The sequence below is a fragment of the Choristoneura fumiferana genome, chromosome 3, assembly GCF_025370935.1.
Source record: "Choristoneura fumiferana chromosome 3, NRCan_CFum_1, whole genome shotgun sequence".
In the NCBI taxonomy this organism is placed as follows: domain Eukaryota; kingdom Metazoa; phylum Arthropoda; class Insecta; order Lepidoptera; family Tortricidae; genus Choristoneura; species Choristoneura fumiferana.
In genome coordinates, this window is record NC_133474.1 from 15,505,132 (window position 1) to 15,521,190 (window position 16,059).

Consider the following 16,059-nt stretch of genomic DNA (forward strand, 5'->3'; position numbering starts at 1 on the left):
AGTACCACTTGAAACAGACTTTTGAATGAGTCATGGTACTCATACCGTACTTATAAATATGAGTCAATGCAATAAAATTGTAACTGTAAATTATTAACGACTGGCTCTTGCCCGCGATTTCGTCAAAAAAGAATTCGTTTATATCGTTATCCCGTGGGTACTATGCAATTTACCAGGAAATGTAATTGTCTTATGTCCTTCCCATGAACCCAAACTATCACCATTCACCATGCCTCACTTTATATAAATAGATTCAGACCTAATAGCATTTTTGCACAACTGACATCCAAGCATTCCAACAACTTCACAAACTTTCTTTTAAAATATTGTAGTAAGAATGCTTGTGAGTTTAGAAATTCTTCATATTCTTTCCCTATCTTATCATACGAGTATTCGTATCGATTTCACTGAATAGTTTGTGCAAAAATAGCATAGGTATTCTTGCGCTTATAAATTACAAAATTTCGCACGACTATCGTAATTCTTCAGAATAGTTTTCTAATCAAATCTCTGCGGTCACAGACCCAAGTATCGAGGCGGGCAGAGGTCCCCGCGGAGCGCGAGCCCATTGACAGGTTATTGATACAAATAGTCTCCCTCCCCCTTCCTCCGCCCTCGCCTTCCTGGCCCGACAACACCAATAAAACTTGATTGATATTGTGTAAGTGCGCTCGGAAAATGTGGGAACTCGATTGATGTTACAGCCAAATTCGATTGGCGGAAAATTGAAAAGAATCCCGGACTCAAACCAACACTTACCTAAACACCGACTGAGCAGAGTCCAAGATTGCGTTCTAAGAAGTCTGTGTTATGCCTTTCTAACATTCGAGTGTTGCGTCGGTAGTCGAAGGCGTGAATAGTGTTTAATCGTTTGTATGTATGTATGTACACTACCTACTAATTTCAGTAAAAGTGATGCGAGGGAACACAAAACAGTAGACAAAGTCATTGATAATGATAACTGTTCAGGATCACTATAGACAGTAATACAATTCATTTGTTTATTTATTTAACCCACTTTTAAGTACTTTGTTGAAGCCATTATTGCTTCAGCTTATAAACACAACAGAGAAAGTTCACAAGAGGTGTGGTAAAGGTCAATCATATCGGAGTAGCTATTGTTATGAATTACCTACAACTTCAATGAACTGGTTTCTTTTGCTTGGGCATAATCCGAACAGCACAATATTCAATGAAATCCATTTAGATATTGTGTCTTTCCTTCACGTGCCATCTGCAATGAGTAAGAGTGAGATCCCGCATTTGTTTCACATTCAACCTCCCAATAAAATAAATACATTGAATAGAGATCTTGCTTGGTCAAGTGATACTTACCATAAAAACCCGTAGTTAGTGGGCGTTTAAGCATTAGCAAGTTTAAAGAATCAAGTGGAAGCTGTCGAACTGTCGGACATATCACGCGAATTCGGCTGACAAGACAGTAGTGAGCCGGTTAAGCGACGCGTGGGCGGCCAACGACAGGCGAGAGGCGGAACCGCTCTCCGACAGGAGTCGAGATAAACAAACAAAAAAGAAGAATCTCTATTGGCGAGGTCACGTGCCATATAAAACGGCTTTCAAGACCAGCATTTGTATCTGAATCTGAAGTGTCTTGACAGGGCAGTCAAAAAAGAAAGCAACAGTGCGATCTGTTGTGAAATCAATGCATTATTTACTCCGTGTTTTAAAATTCAAATAACACTTACCTTAAGAGAAGTTTCCCTGCCGGCCGCGTGGCCGCGTTAGGTATTAGTTTGGGATATTGCTGTCTTTATCGCTCGTGACATAAGCGCTCGCAGCCGTCCCCCCCATGCCTTCCGCAACTACGTCCGTTTATTTATATCGAGATAGCTGTAGGCTTTTCAAGATTTGGGCGGTTGAATTTTGGGTTTCGTTGTCCTCATATTATACGAAAAGTATAGCACAGAAATAAATGATATTTTACAATTAAGATATTCATTATATTTTCTATGCCTGTGGTTTTATTCGATTTTTGTAAAAATGCTTTATTAGTCTGTAATTCTCGTGCAAAGTTGACATCTTTTATTTGTCGACTTTTGAGCTCCTGTAATTCTGTTATTACACATTTATATGAAAATCTGAAAAACCACAGGCATAGATATTACGTGTAGTCGATACTTACAAAATTTCATCTACTTCTGTTGCCTAGTTTTCAAATGAGACCGGGACTACGTTTGTATAGAGAATGGAACGAAGAAACTTCTCTTAATATGAAGACTTACAGACTGTTTTCTTATAATAATCAACTTGTTTTTATACTTGGTTTAAAAAACACAGAAATGGGAAGATTATTTTTCTGACAAATGTAACTTACTTTTGCAATATATAACTTTCATGGTATTAAAAATTTAGTTTCTAACTAGCTTTTGCCCGCGGTTAAAATTCGGTTATAGCGCGCTGTTCCCTCGGGAACTGTGCATTTTTCCGGGATAAAAAATAGCATATATAATGTCACTCTCTGGTCTATAAACTATCTCTATGCCAAAATTGGACGTGAAAGACGGACGAACATACAAACACACACTCCCATTAATAATACTTACATTAGTATGGATGTTACTGCGAGAACACATTCGAATAATAGCCACTTACAACCAAAAACCCCTTGCCAGAGTTCCTAATGGAATAAAATAATTTGCCAAAGCTACAATAACTGGAACAAGCAAATAATTCTGCTTAGTAAGCTCAGAGGGTTGGGATATTTATGTGATTTCGATCGGTCCCTGTTTTACGGCGCTCTTGAGGGTTAACGGGTGTGAATGGCCACCCCATTGTGGGAAAATGACTATTAAATATTTATGATCTTTATATTGCGCCCAAATATTACGCGTATCGGTAAAATGCTCAAGTCAATACCCTGAATACGAAAGCATGTGCGGACCTTTTAGAGGCTAGTACCATCGGGGGCGTTAAGAGCATCCATTTCAGTGCGAGGCGTAATGTAACGTCTTCACTTAGGGCGGATGAATGTGTAACTATTAAAAAGAAATAATGTACCTAAGATAGGTCCTCACTTGTTTTCTGAAGCTGAATTCTTAATTAATTGATACGAATATACTTTCATATAGGCACCAAGACTCGAGGACTTATCCTATTTTACAAGTTGAATCTAAAATCGTAAATAAGTAGGTATATAAGTCCTACATGGTTATTTTCTCAAAAACATTTGAGATAGAAGTGAGATAACAATAGGATAATAAACACAAATGATACAACAAACACAAATGGTGAGACCATTTTAAGCATAGATCGTCATCCCAGCCAATCCACGTCACACTGTTGGGCTCACGCCTCATCTTAGAATAAGGGGTCCATATCGGCTCGCATACTTATTGGAAGTCCGAATGTGATGTTTGTCAGAACGATCGTTTGTCATAACTCTTTCTTCTCTGAATCCAATGATTGGGTACCTGTTTTCTAGGTTGCTCCATATTATATTTTTTATCGATAGTAGACTTATAATGAAGCTCACTCCTGTAGATAGTTATTTATTTCCACTTGCCATTTTTTTGTAAAAATATATTAAAACTTCATTTTGGCAAACCACACGTTTTGTGGGATTAATAGGTTTTGTGCCTTGGTCTGTTTGATTTAAGAAAAAGAGGTCGGACTGACTGCTGTCAGTTGTCAAATGTCGCCATACGTACATACGTATTAGTCGTTGTAAACTGTAAGGTTTCAGCGGGAAAAAAAATATATCAAACGATGATTCGGACAAAAATTACAGTACGACTGGAGAAGAGTATGCGAACTTTGGCGCTCCCCAGAATACGAACAGCTAAAGCATAGATTGGTAGGTTGGATAATAAATTAAAATTAAAAACGTTTTTAAAAACCAGATTTTACTTAATAAATGCTCTAAAAAGAAGAAAAAAAATCATCAATCATTGCATTAGGTACACAATTTGCAAGACAAAAGCTTGGCGTGAGATTTCCGAAAAAAGTATGAGATAAGATCGCTCTGAAGTGATAAGGCCGCCTATTACTTACCTTGGAAAATATCTATATATACCTACGTTTTCTATACTGCTTACTATGATTTGGTGTTTACTAAGGCTCATTGTACCTATTGTATTGTATTGTATATCGGAATATCTATCTACACAAGTAAACCTTGCGACAGTAAAAGTTTCCTTTAAAATGTATTTATTTTTTACTTGTATCGCTTTAGTGCGCGCGAATCCATTAACAATACCAAGATGAGGCAATCCTGCCCAAAGCAATAAAAATCAATCGTTACCAATCATTCCACACTACTTCCCCCAAACACAGTAGTAATCACAGGCTGTAGCATAGCAACAGCAACATAGATGGAAGTTATGGGACCGAATAAATCAATTAAAAGCACCCACCACGACAATTACACTTGTAAACTTGTTCCGGAGTGATTTACCCACCCTCACACAACATGTGCCGCTGTGTACCGCACACACATACACAACTGTTCCTGGGAGGCCACCGCGCCTGTAATAAGTGCATCAGTGTCCCTGTCTGTTTCAAAATACACTACACGTTTATGATACCCTAATCATTCGACCCTCTGATTTAAGCGTAAGTTACAACTCACCATCCTCATACGAAATGAAACCATTTCATCAACAATATAAAGTCGTTTTCTGGGATCTTGCTTGGTGCCAAGAGTCACCGCAAACTGAGCAACGGATTTAGGAGCTCAGCAATTTTACTATTATTGAGTAAGTGATGTTGAGTTCTAAATTAACTTTTTGGGTTGAGATTGGGTTAGCGTCTGGTTGTTTGCGTACATCTGCAATAATTTGTTTGGTGAAAAAAAATGTGCCAAGTCGCTTGCGGCGCAGTCTTGGCAATGATGGTTTTTCTATTACGCTACGAGAGTTGAAGTTAATGATTACACACACAGCTACAAAAAGAACCATGATTGCACAAAAGGAGAATGAATTAAATGAATGAGTAAATGTCAAAATCCTGCTGTCATTACACGACATGTTCTAGTGTACGTGATATCAACTCTAGTGGCACCATGTAGGTATATCTAAGTACTTATAATATAAATTAAAAAAATCAAAACCCGACTGCGTTAAAAAATACTAAAAAGAAGAAAACAAGACGTGGCCGGATGTGTGGTCTAGAACTCTGTTAAGTAGCTAACTTAAACTTCAACAGTCGGGACCCATTAGGTATTAAGAAGTTTTGAGCTGGTCGCGATTTGAATGGGTCCCGACTGTTAAAGTTTAAGTTAGCTACTTAACAGAGTTCTAGACCACTACGTCCACGTCTTGTTTTCTTATTTTTAGTATTTTTTAACGCAGTCGGGTTTTGATTTTTTTAATTTATGGTTTTATTTCATACTTTTTTGATATTTCTGTGAAAACGGTTAATAAAAACACATGACTTGCATATATTTTTGTAATCTGGTTTTAAATACTTTCATTTTGATACCCTTTTCGATAGGTTTTAATAAAAAAAATTGTAGACACAATTTGGCGCCAAAAATCCGCCATTTTTTTTTTAAGAGTTTTATGTACCCAGTGTCACTTACGTCATTAAGATAAATCCAATGACGTATCAATTATTAAAATCGGTTGAGCCGTTGAGTAGTTACGAGAGTACATAGGAATAGACATACATACATACATACGGGTCAAACACATAACCCTCCTTCTTCGCAGTCGGGTAAAAAGTGATATATAAAAGAAGCCTTACTTACATAATTATATTTTTACTAAAAAATTAGGTAGGTACGCTTGTTTAAATTGCCAATATTAATACATGCAGTATTTCATCTAACAAGAAGTTATCAAAAGGTGCAGGAGATCTCTCTTTACTCTAGTTCCTAGCATTATCAGCAATATAACAAAGTTAAACCAAACCTCACGCATCAACCTCAAACATAGTGAAGTTGTAAATAATTTAGCAAAGTTCATATCGATTCAAGTCTGCAAGGAAGGGTAGGGTTCACGAACGAATTAGGTTGCGCCATCTGTCGACCAGATCCCTTTAATACGGAACCGCTATATTATAAAGCAAATTAGAAATTAAATTCAAGTTTGGTCCAATATAAATTCGGTTAACTGGTATGAACGCCAAACACCACGGTTACTCGAAACTGCGCTGCTTTGGATAAACGAAGGGTTTGCTCCGCATACGTACAGTACAGTTTTTATACTAGATTGTTATTAAACATAAAGGTTTCACAAACTTTGTTATATTATGTAATTTTTAAAATGTTCTTGTCTACTTAATGTATGGTTTTGAAGCTGTAGTAAAAATGGAAAAACATCGAACTACAAAAGTCACTAAGCTTTTAGGCACTAGTCACTAACGAGATATCGTAATGTATTTTTATGGTTATTATTGCGTTTTATTTCTGTACCTAATATCAAACTTTTCTCCAATAAAAACCTTTCTTCCTTTCCGTAACTTCTGATATGCGCGTCTTATTTTGCGGAACTCCAAAATGGGCTATTTACAACAATGATCAAACGCAGCCAGTTGAAGATAAAGTCATAGCATGGGGATAGTGACAGAGTGCCGATGGCTCAGCCACTTTGTTGCCGTCGCCGTCTTCCTGCTATCATTGCGTATCGCGTTACGGTGCATTTCGCCGATCCATCGGGTACTAAATCTTAACAAACTAGAAATCGTTTGCAAAATCACTGAACCATTTTAAGAATATAATTGTTAAAGAAATTAAAGAAGTAATGTACTGAAATATCACACTGCTGCGTAGGTAATGTCATGTTAGACATGCACGGATAGAACAAGCTTCACTCTAAACACTGCGAGAGGCTCTCGTTCCAACTTCAGCGCAATTAAATAAATAAAATTAATGCTGAAGATGTTTCAGTACCGACATAGGTCATCTTATCACTCATTACTCAGTTAATTTCAAGTTATAGTATAACATAGTGCTATAATTAAATGGTGTATTACATGTAAACATTGAAAACAAAATAAGACAAAGATGAAGCGTGTTCGGATAGTGCTGGCCCGTGACGTCACATTTGTGGGCGTTTTCAGAAAAAGTTGTTCAAATGACTTTTTTTAGATTTGATGAAATTTTGTTTTTCTGCTCAGAATCAGGAGCACTTTCAATTGTAATAGGAGAAAATAGTGGTGCAGGTTTTTTTAAATAATTTCGTGTTAACCATTACACTACCGCCATACTTAGAAACGTGTACTTATAAATACGGTAACGTAATGGAATAAAAAATCTTGGGACAGTTTTTTTCTCCTATTTATTACAATCGGAAGTGCTTCTGATTCTGAGTAGGGAAACAAAATTTCATCCAAATCTAAAAAAAAGTAATTTCAACACCTTTTTCTGGAAACGCCCTCGTGCTAAAAAGTGCCGCAGAGCATGACGTCACGCAGTACCTCTGGCTATACTTATCTTCATTATTTTTGTTTAATTGAAAAAATACTTGTCCAATAATAATTTATTGAGTCAGGCGTTACTTTGCGGAGGAGCTTTACTATCCCCACCCACCCGCATCTATCTATGTTTGTGTGATTTGTGTGTTTTCTTACAGTGTGGAGGTGGAGGAACTTCATGAACACGCATATTTTGCATAAGCTTAGCTATCGTAAGGTCGCGGGTGAGCAATTAAATTCTTTTAGTTCATTGTCCAATATTTATTATTTTCTGATAATTTATCTTACGGATTAATTAGTATTTTTAGGCCACTAGTATTTACGCTTCTAATTCAAATTAAACTCAATACCGAAAATGTATCATGCAGGTACTCGTACATTAATTACGTATTTTAATTAAGTACGTTAATTTCAACGAATTTTTATTAAAATATATTTAAATTGATAATTGCTGTTTACTTGTGTACGAGTAGGTATAAAGTTAATGCCATTTGCGCTCCAACAGCTGCGAGATGCAGATAACCTTTTTCAATGAGTTCTACGAGTTGGGAGGTAGCCTTTTGCAATTTGTTAAAACAACTTCAGACGGAAAGAAACTAATTACTTTTATAATTAAGCGAATGTCGTTGCGTTAATTGAAGTTTGCGTTGAAAAAGTGAGTGTTAGCATGATGATAAATTAAACGCAAATAAGTAAAAGTCTTAAATGAAACGCCTTAAAGTACTGTAAAATTAATGAATTGTCTGGCTAATTTGGCTTTTGACAATGTAATTTGGAAACCGTGCCCTTAGGTGGTTTTCCTTTATGGATTTGGAACCTTCGTACAATGAACATAAAGATTGCGTTATGACATTTCTGAAACGATGCTGAAATAGGACGGAGCATAACTTTAATAGGCATAAAAATTGTAATTTAAAAACTTATAAAAATCATTAATACTTACGCAGAATTATAAAGACTCATAACAGTTATTCAAAATTATACAGAAATTCAATTACAAACCCAAATTGTTGACTACAAGAATGATTATTTTTATGGCATCATTAAATTTATCTCATATTTCTACATACCTATCAACCACTTTTGTTTATACATACTACCGTATTGCTACACAATCCATTAGAAAACCAAAATAAGAATAGCTAGTACCTAATAAGCTCATTTTTAACAAAGTTAATTTTCAAAGGAATTTCGGCGGTATACCAGAACGTTTTCTTAAGAAGCGGTGCCCCTTGAGGACTTAGCTCATTTTTGATGGATGGGACAACAGAATCAGGCCGGGAACAATGCGTGCTTTGGGTATTACGATAGATGCAAGATAACTTTCGGCAAAGGTGCGAGTCACGTGATGCTATCACACAATGTGACAAGTCACTGCGGCGCGGATTGCACTAATGACAACCTCGAGGACTTGTTACTTACATCGTTTGTAAGCCTGTAAGTGTTGTGAAGTTTCGATACAAAGCAATGCCCATTGGAATATCATTTTATGGTGGAATGTTGTTATGCTGTTTTTTTGCGACAAGGATACAAAATAGCCGTATTAAATTTGGTATGTGGCCAAAATTTTAAAGATGGATTCACGACAGATGTGAGCGTAGATGTGAGCTTTATCAAATTTTCACGCGTTATGTACGCTATGTGCCTAGCCTAGGTACGGATCGCAACCGCAACCGAGCTGCATTAGCTGACGAAGCGAGCATGCCGGCGCCGCGTGAGCACGAATCACGAGGCGCTAACCAAGCAACGCGCGCCAGCGGTGTACGCAGCCTCAAAGAGTTAGTCAATGAGGGCTATCGCGTATGAATTTGCCGCTAGAGGCGCTAGTGTAGCGTGAGGTCCCGAAATGTCAAATCTCATAGTTTTTGGCTGAGCTACGCGGGCTTATTTATAATCAGAATAATTTTGTGAATATTTTGCATTACCTGAAATTAATCATGGCAATTCTGCGTTACGGGGCAATGAATGTCTGTGTTTTGAGACAGTTTTGTCTTTCGGAAACTTTTCTCCTCCCTTTTTTCCGAACAAAACGGGACTACGCAACACTGTGGTTGCTCGATATTTTTATGGTACAGTTTTAAGGTGTATTAAATATGATTTTAGTCTAAACTTTGTTTTCACGCCCGTAATAACAGACTTTTAAAGCCACACTTTTAAACCTCACGCAACAGTGGTGCCATCTAGAAAGACTAAAAACGATAGCCCTCATTGCTAGCATCGCATTGGCTCAGGTTAATGTAATTTATATATATTAAGTAAATTAATTTCATCTAATTGGGTTTTGGACTCTTCCCCTGCAACTTTTATATTTCACGGAGTATTGTGAAATATTTTCATAATAATAAAATATTTGCGTTTGGGAGTGATCTTTTATTTACCAACTTGTTAATATTCTTCTTCAATATAATTTATGTTGAATATGTAGTAAAGTTCTATCTATTTACTTACCTAGAGATACCTAGAGAAATTTACGTATAATTTATGCTGTGCCCAGCACTGGGACGTACCTATATAGGCTGGGTTGATTGATTGTAACGGACACAGTAACAAAATTACATCGGCAGTATTCTAATAATTGCCTAACCGAAATTGTCTAATAGGTCAACCCATGTTCGCAATTATTGCGTAGGTACTTTGTTGAAAAAGGGCAGAAACAGCGTCTTAAAAACGCCTCAGTCGGCGATAGAATCAGAGAGATAGTGTGGCAGGTGCACTTGATTTACTTCCCATAAACCCTTACAAAGTAAACGGGTATCTGCGCCTTGTGGACTTGGTTCCAGGGACTATATTGGTTCATTTAAAATGCGATTTATCTTAGGCCCTAAGGAGACAGGCTCGCGATCTCGAGTATCGGAGAGCTTTGATATCGCACAGACATCAATTGAGGCCTTCGTTGTCTTCCTTCCTGCCAAGAGAAGTTCTGACGCATGCAACATTTTCTCGTACAAACATACAAACAGATAAACAGCGAAGTGACAGTATGTTATAGAATTCCAATTGTCACCCTTCTGATATGGAACCCTTATAAAAACAGACCAAATGTGAGTCGGTAATAGCATCAGTTTTATACACACTCAGTGAAATCGAGTGTCTTGAAAAAAGATGATTCTGTAACATACGGACGGTCGGACAAAACACTAAAAATATAACGTATTATATTATGACAAAATAGGTAGGCATATGTGCAATTATCTACATATTTAATGATTTTTTCATGAAAAAAATATATTATATCATATTATTGTATGGGTGCATTCCCAAACTGCTCACCCGATTAACACAAAGCTAACGTGCAACGTTTTAAATTATAAACAGTATTTGCCATTAGTCTCGGTACTTGGTCCTATACAAAAGCCCATGCGCTCATAAAACATAGACAGTAAGTATCTACGCCCGGTATCATAAAGGTGCCGTCCAACGTCCCAATTCAAGGTGTCCTGTTATTAGAGGTATTCGCGCCACATCAAACGGGACTGCTAATGAAAGACCGCGTTTACTGCCCGGCTCCGGAAGCCCTAATTAAACGATCACATTTTTCATTATTTTATCGTCCATTGAAGAGTTCCCCCTCATCGCAGACAGCTAAGTCGGCAAGAATGTTATTACCATGATAACCAAAATGAACAGGAATTAATTGAGACTTCTTTTAAAAGGCAGAGTAGGCCTGTAAGGAACATCAAATTGGCATATTATTATAATAAGCAATCAGTAAGGCGTAAATAGATAAATTAATTCTTATATAATCTGACTTAATGTATTTATGTAATGTAATTGTTATGTTGAGTGAATAAATAAACTAAACTTGCAACAAACTTTAAACCATAGGCGTAAATTCGAAATTTTTCGAGATGTATATACAGATCCTAAAAACTTCGAGCTTCATTACTTTAATTTGCTTACGCCCGCAATGACTGAATAATATTAAATTTTAAAAAATGTCTCGTTCTTTGCTGATCCACTACGAGTATGTGAATGTATGTAGGCAGTAGCCTCTTTGTAAAATGTAAGTACCTATTGCAGGCACAAGGTCTAGCTGTTGATGTCTCATTCAGTCAGGAATATTCTTTTCACATAGTAAAATTTTGATCGTGTTAACATTTTCCTTGTAGCTTTTTTTAAAATAGAAACATTAAAAAATGTGTTTTAAAAGACGTGTGGTCAGCACAATTTCGATGAATAATTGTAGGTACAACTTAACCATACCGCGAGCTTGGTCAGTAATCGCAAAGGCCGATTACCACATTAAAAACTAAACTAATATGCTACAAATGCTATAAAGTGCATTCCGTTACAATTTACTGTCGAACAGTTAATTTCCTTTCACGGTCTGTGCATAGTCGGTGTGATTACCAACAATGTTGCCGATAGGAAGGGGTAAGCAACTGACTAATTATGTATTAATGATCCGAAGGAAATGTTTTATATGAATTATGTAGCTATTAAAAATCTTTTTAATGGTTCTATTAGTAAAACTTATCTTTTCAATTGCGAATGTTGGAACCAGACGCACTGCAACGCAAAACGAAACACAGCAACAAATGTCTATTCGATCCGTGTCAGTCTGTCACCTCTACAAATTATCATTGCTTGGTCTTCTTAACGCAAACCTTAGATATATAACTTACCTCGAAAAGCTTTTCAAAGGATTTCAATTATCTTAAACTTTGCCAATAAGCTGATACCTAATAAAAAGCGCTAATCGAATAACAGAATAATAACTTGCAAATTTGCAAAATTAAAACTTTACAGGTGCAAATTTAAAGTTAACGGCAGTGCAGGCGCACGATTGTGCTCGTCCACTTAAGCGCAATAAAGTTGTAAATTTAATTACGTGTGCTCAATAATTGCAGTGCAAAGAGTTCGTGTGTTTATGACTAGACGATACGATCGGCTGTAAAGAGTGGAATGCTTGCGGTTGTGCGTGTCATCAACTAATCGTCTCATTTCGCTATTTCCACTAATCTAATCTAGGTAGGTATGCCTCATACCAAATAAAAAGTAAGCCCCCAGTTTGCATCCATTTGGATGCATACAACAATCAAACTTCGCCAAGCAAACTATGCATGAAAGAGGCGAGGCGTAGTTTTGCACGGCCTGATTTTGTTGTTCACAGATTCACGGAATTCTGTCATTCTGTCTTGAATTTTGATTTGATCTAAGGTCATTTCATTAGTGGTAAAATTTGGCAGCATTGTACAGACGCGACATTTGACCCAAAGTTAATTCAATAAATCTGATCTCCCTTTGGTATAAAGCACCTGTAGATATATCGAATAATTTTGTACATGAGTCAGTAATTTGCCGTAGGTATACTTACTCGCATACCGGTGACACCGGCTCCATCAAATAGATGAAAGGTCAATTTAAATGAGTTTACTATCCAAACGTACCTATCTTACGCTAAATTCTTTTATTACAACTATGCTTTAATTTCATCATAACCGCACTAAATACCCAGCACAAAGCGGGACTTTTCTGCTCTAGAGCAGAAAAAAATTATGAAAATCCTTTATTGTTTTAGTTTTTTTTTTATTGCACGACCGAATAGGTAACACAAGTATTTTTGTTATAAAATTAGCCTGCATAGTGCATAGTGTAGGTTGGTCAACCTGACGGTCTTATGAAATTTGACAGATTGCGTACAAAAAATTGTTGCTACCAATCCTACCAAAAATAGTAAGTAGCCGTATATTTAAAAAAAAACTGTGTGTTTGGTTGGCCAACCTGGCGCCCATCCGAAATTTGACAGATCGCGGGTAAAAATATCTGCTATATACTCTGCCAAAAAAAGTAATAAATAAAAAAAAAACAAATTGGTGGGAGCCTTGCGAATTTTCCGTGTCATTTTTTGAGAGTGCGAATGTAAACTTACAAAAATGGAATCATCAAGTGCTAATTCTTTTCTAATAATTGTTTAGCATGAGTTTTTTTTTCGACTACTATTCATGTAATAGTTGAAAGAAAAGCAGATTATGCACCTCGCATTAACTAATTTATATTACCCTCGTGCTTTTTAAAGCCCTCGCTGACGCTCGGACTCCAAATCAGCACTCGGTGCAGTAATAAATAACTTTCTGCTTGGTGAAACAATCTACCATTATTAAGCAGACTGTAAGGTTCCAATTTATACCTAGTTATCTCATATGTGCAGTTACTGATGACACGCTCGGCCATGGTCTCCAGGACGGTCGCGGCCAAGGCGTGGTCGCGCGATCTTATCACTCCCATTAGCGCGCGCCGCGCCCAGCCACTATCTGCCGCATCTCCACCACTCGCATACCAATACATCATAATCCCAACTTACACCCAGCCAAAAATAAACGCTAACCCAACGACTTTTGAATTAAAGCGGAACACCGCCTAGCAACGACATACGGAACCGGACTGCTCACCGCAGAATGAGCCTCATCTTTCTTCGTTAAAATTTGTGGCTTTAGACATTGTTCGACTTTTTTCCGCGATAGTGGATTTTGAACACGATACGTATCGATGCTGTAATTTGCGTGATTCAGCTTTTTTTTGCCGATGAGCTCTGTGAAATCAAAGGCCGTCAAGCGTCCTGTCATTCTCTCGTTAGTGGTATCCGAAAAATGTGGCACCCACACTCCGAAATCTACCTACGTAGGTGCCCTAATGCGTTTACTATTGAATTGGGTCTGATATCGATCTCGTTTCTGGAATTTTGACGGTGTTGTTGTCAGATAAATTAATGTCGTTTAATAATAAAGTGTGTGGTATGATTTATAAATAAACTGGTGCGGTGACTATGATCTCGTGGTATTGTGTCGTTCATTTTTGGTCAGCTCCCACAGTGTATAATTATGAATTAATAAGTAGGTATTATACCATATACACAACGTTTGAAATCAAGAAACTATGTGATTTTTGAAATATTTTAGGGAAAATTTGGAGAATCTCGAAATTTCAACTCAAATGCCAGGTTAACGCGAGCGAAGCGAATAGGTACCTACTTTTTATGAGAATCTAACTGAAGGTTCAAGTGCAAACTAAAATAAGTAAAATATCCTTAAATTCAAAATCAAGTAATACCTGTTACCTTCACGGTTTGTTTCTAACCTCATCCGCAAACACGAGACTTTCTGGCGGTGCGCCGGCGCAGCCCGGAGCTGGTACGGCACAGGCGCGAAGTGATCCCTCAGGTGCGCGCCCTCGCCCCGCCCCCTTGTTTATTGCTTATTAGCGGCCACGGCGGCGGCACGTTTGAACTGAGCCTCTTTGTTCTCGCCGACAACCCCCTCCCCCCGGCCGGTCACGACCAAGCTACGCGAATCATAAATTCTTGCTATTTGACGTTGGCCTGCGCAGGTGATATCGATCTAAGTGCAGTGATATTGAGAGGAAGTGCAGCGTGAGATAGGAGCTTTCATATACATTTACATTCGATAGAAATAATAGGTTTCCGGGGTAGATGCCAGCACTAGATTTTGAATGGGTTTTCATAAAACTCACGCGATCAGAAATTCCACAGTTACAATAAGTAAAATAGGCGCATCTACAGTGGGAAGGCAGCTATTTCAAGTGTCCGTAGATTGTAGGTTGCCGACAGCTGCATTACCCGTGCACCTATCGAGCCCTGTCAGTCCGTCTACGCTAACACTGACTGTTAACCTGTCAGTTGCTCACAACCTAACGACGGTTCCTCTCCGCACCACGCTACAGCGACCTTCACTTCTCACCGGTTGCCGATATAATCACGATCATTTGCAACAACTAGACTGTCAATCAGACGCGATAAACATAGTCAACATATTATTATTATTCTAAACTAACTCGGAACGCAACAGCGAACCATAATAGCGCCTACAAATCATGAGAAACCAGTTTAATACAACAGTTTAAAATCCTGTCGTTACTTTTAGCACGGCCAAAAATACAAACATTTCCAACAATACTCGTACCAATTTTAGTTTTCCAAAGTTCGCACAGACGTCAAGTGGTATCACTCGATAGTGCGCCTATCGCCAATAACAAAAGCAATTGTTGGGAGCGGCGTGACGGAGTAATTCGTCGTTTCCCTTGCTGGACGCGACGATTAGCCTAGCTCTATTTACTTGTCTCTCCCGCCGACCTGAGTTGGCAGCTGACGCCGGACGCGTCCGACAGACGGACACCGTTACAAGAACAACTTAGAAAAACATTTGCCAGGAACAACCGACCTGTCTGTACGTCGGAGCGGGTAAACGACACGGACAACTAGACCGTTCCTTGATTGACCGCCGAGAAACTGCACAGTCGATTGCATCAAACAGGAAACAATTGAAAGAACATTTCATTATAAAAGCGTATCGTATAAGCTGGTACAACTTTAAAGTTTAAATTAGACAAAATACGCTTAGAAGTTATGTGATGAGGGTTTTTGAAAATAAACGTAAAGTTACAGAGGCAAGTACTTATAGGTAGTTAGGTATTGATAAAGCGCGTTCCCACAGGCGCGATATGGCAGATTGCAATCTCTCCCAGGGCACGACCGGGCACAGGGCTCGCACGTGGCCCGGAGACGTCTATCGCCTTTAATCAGCGATAATCTGCTGCTTCGGGAACAATACAACCATGCATTCGACAAATGAGCGCAATTAATGCCAATAATTCTAAATACCCCGCCGATCACAACCGCCTCTTTGCAAATCTTTATACATCCACTATCTCGATGTGTTTCCATTTAAA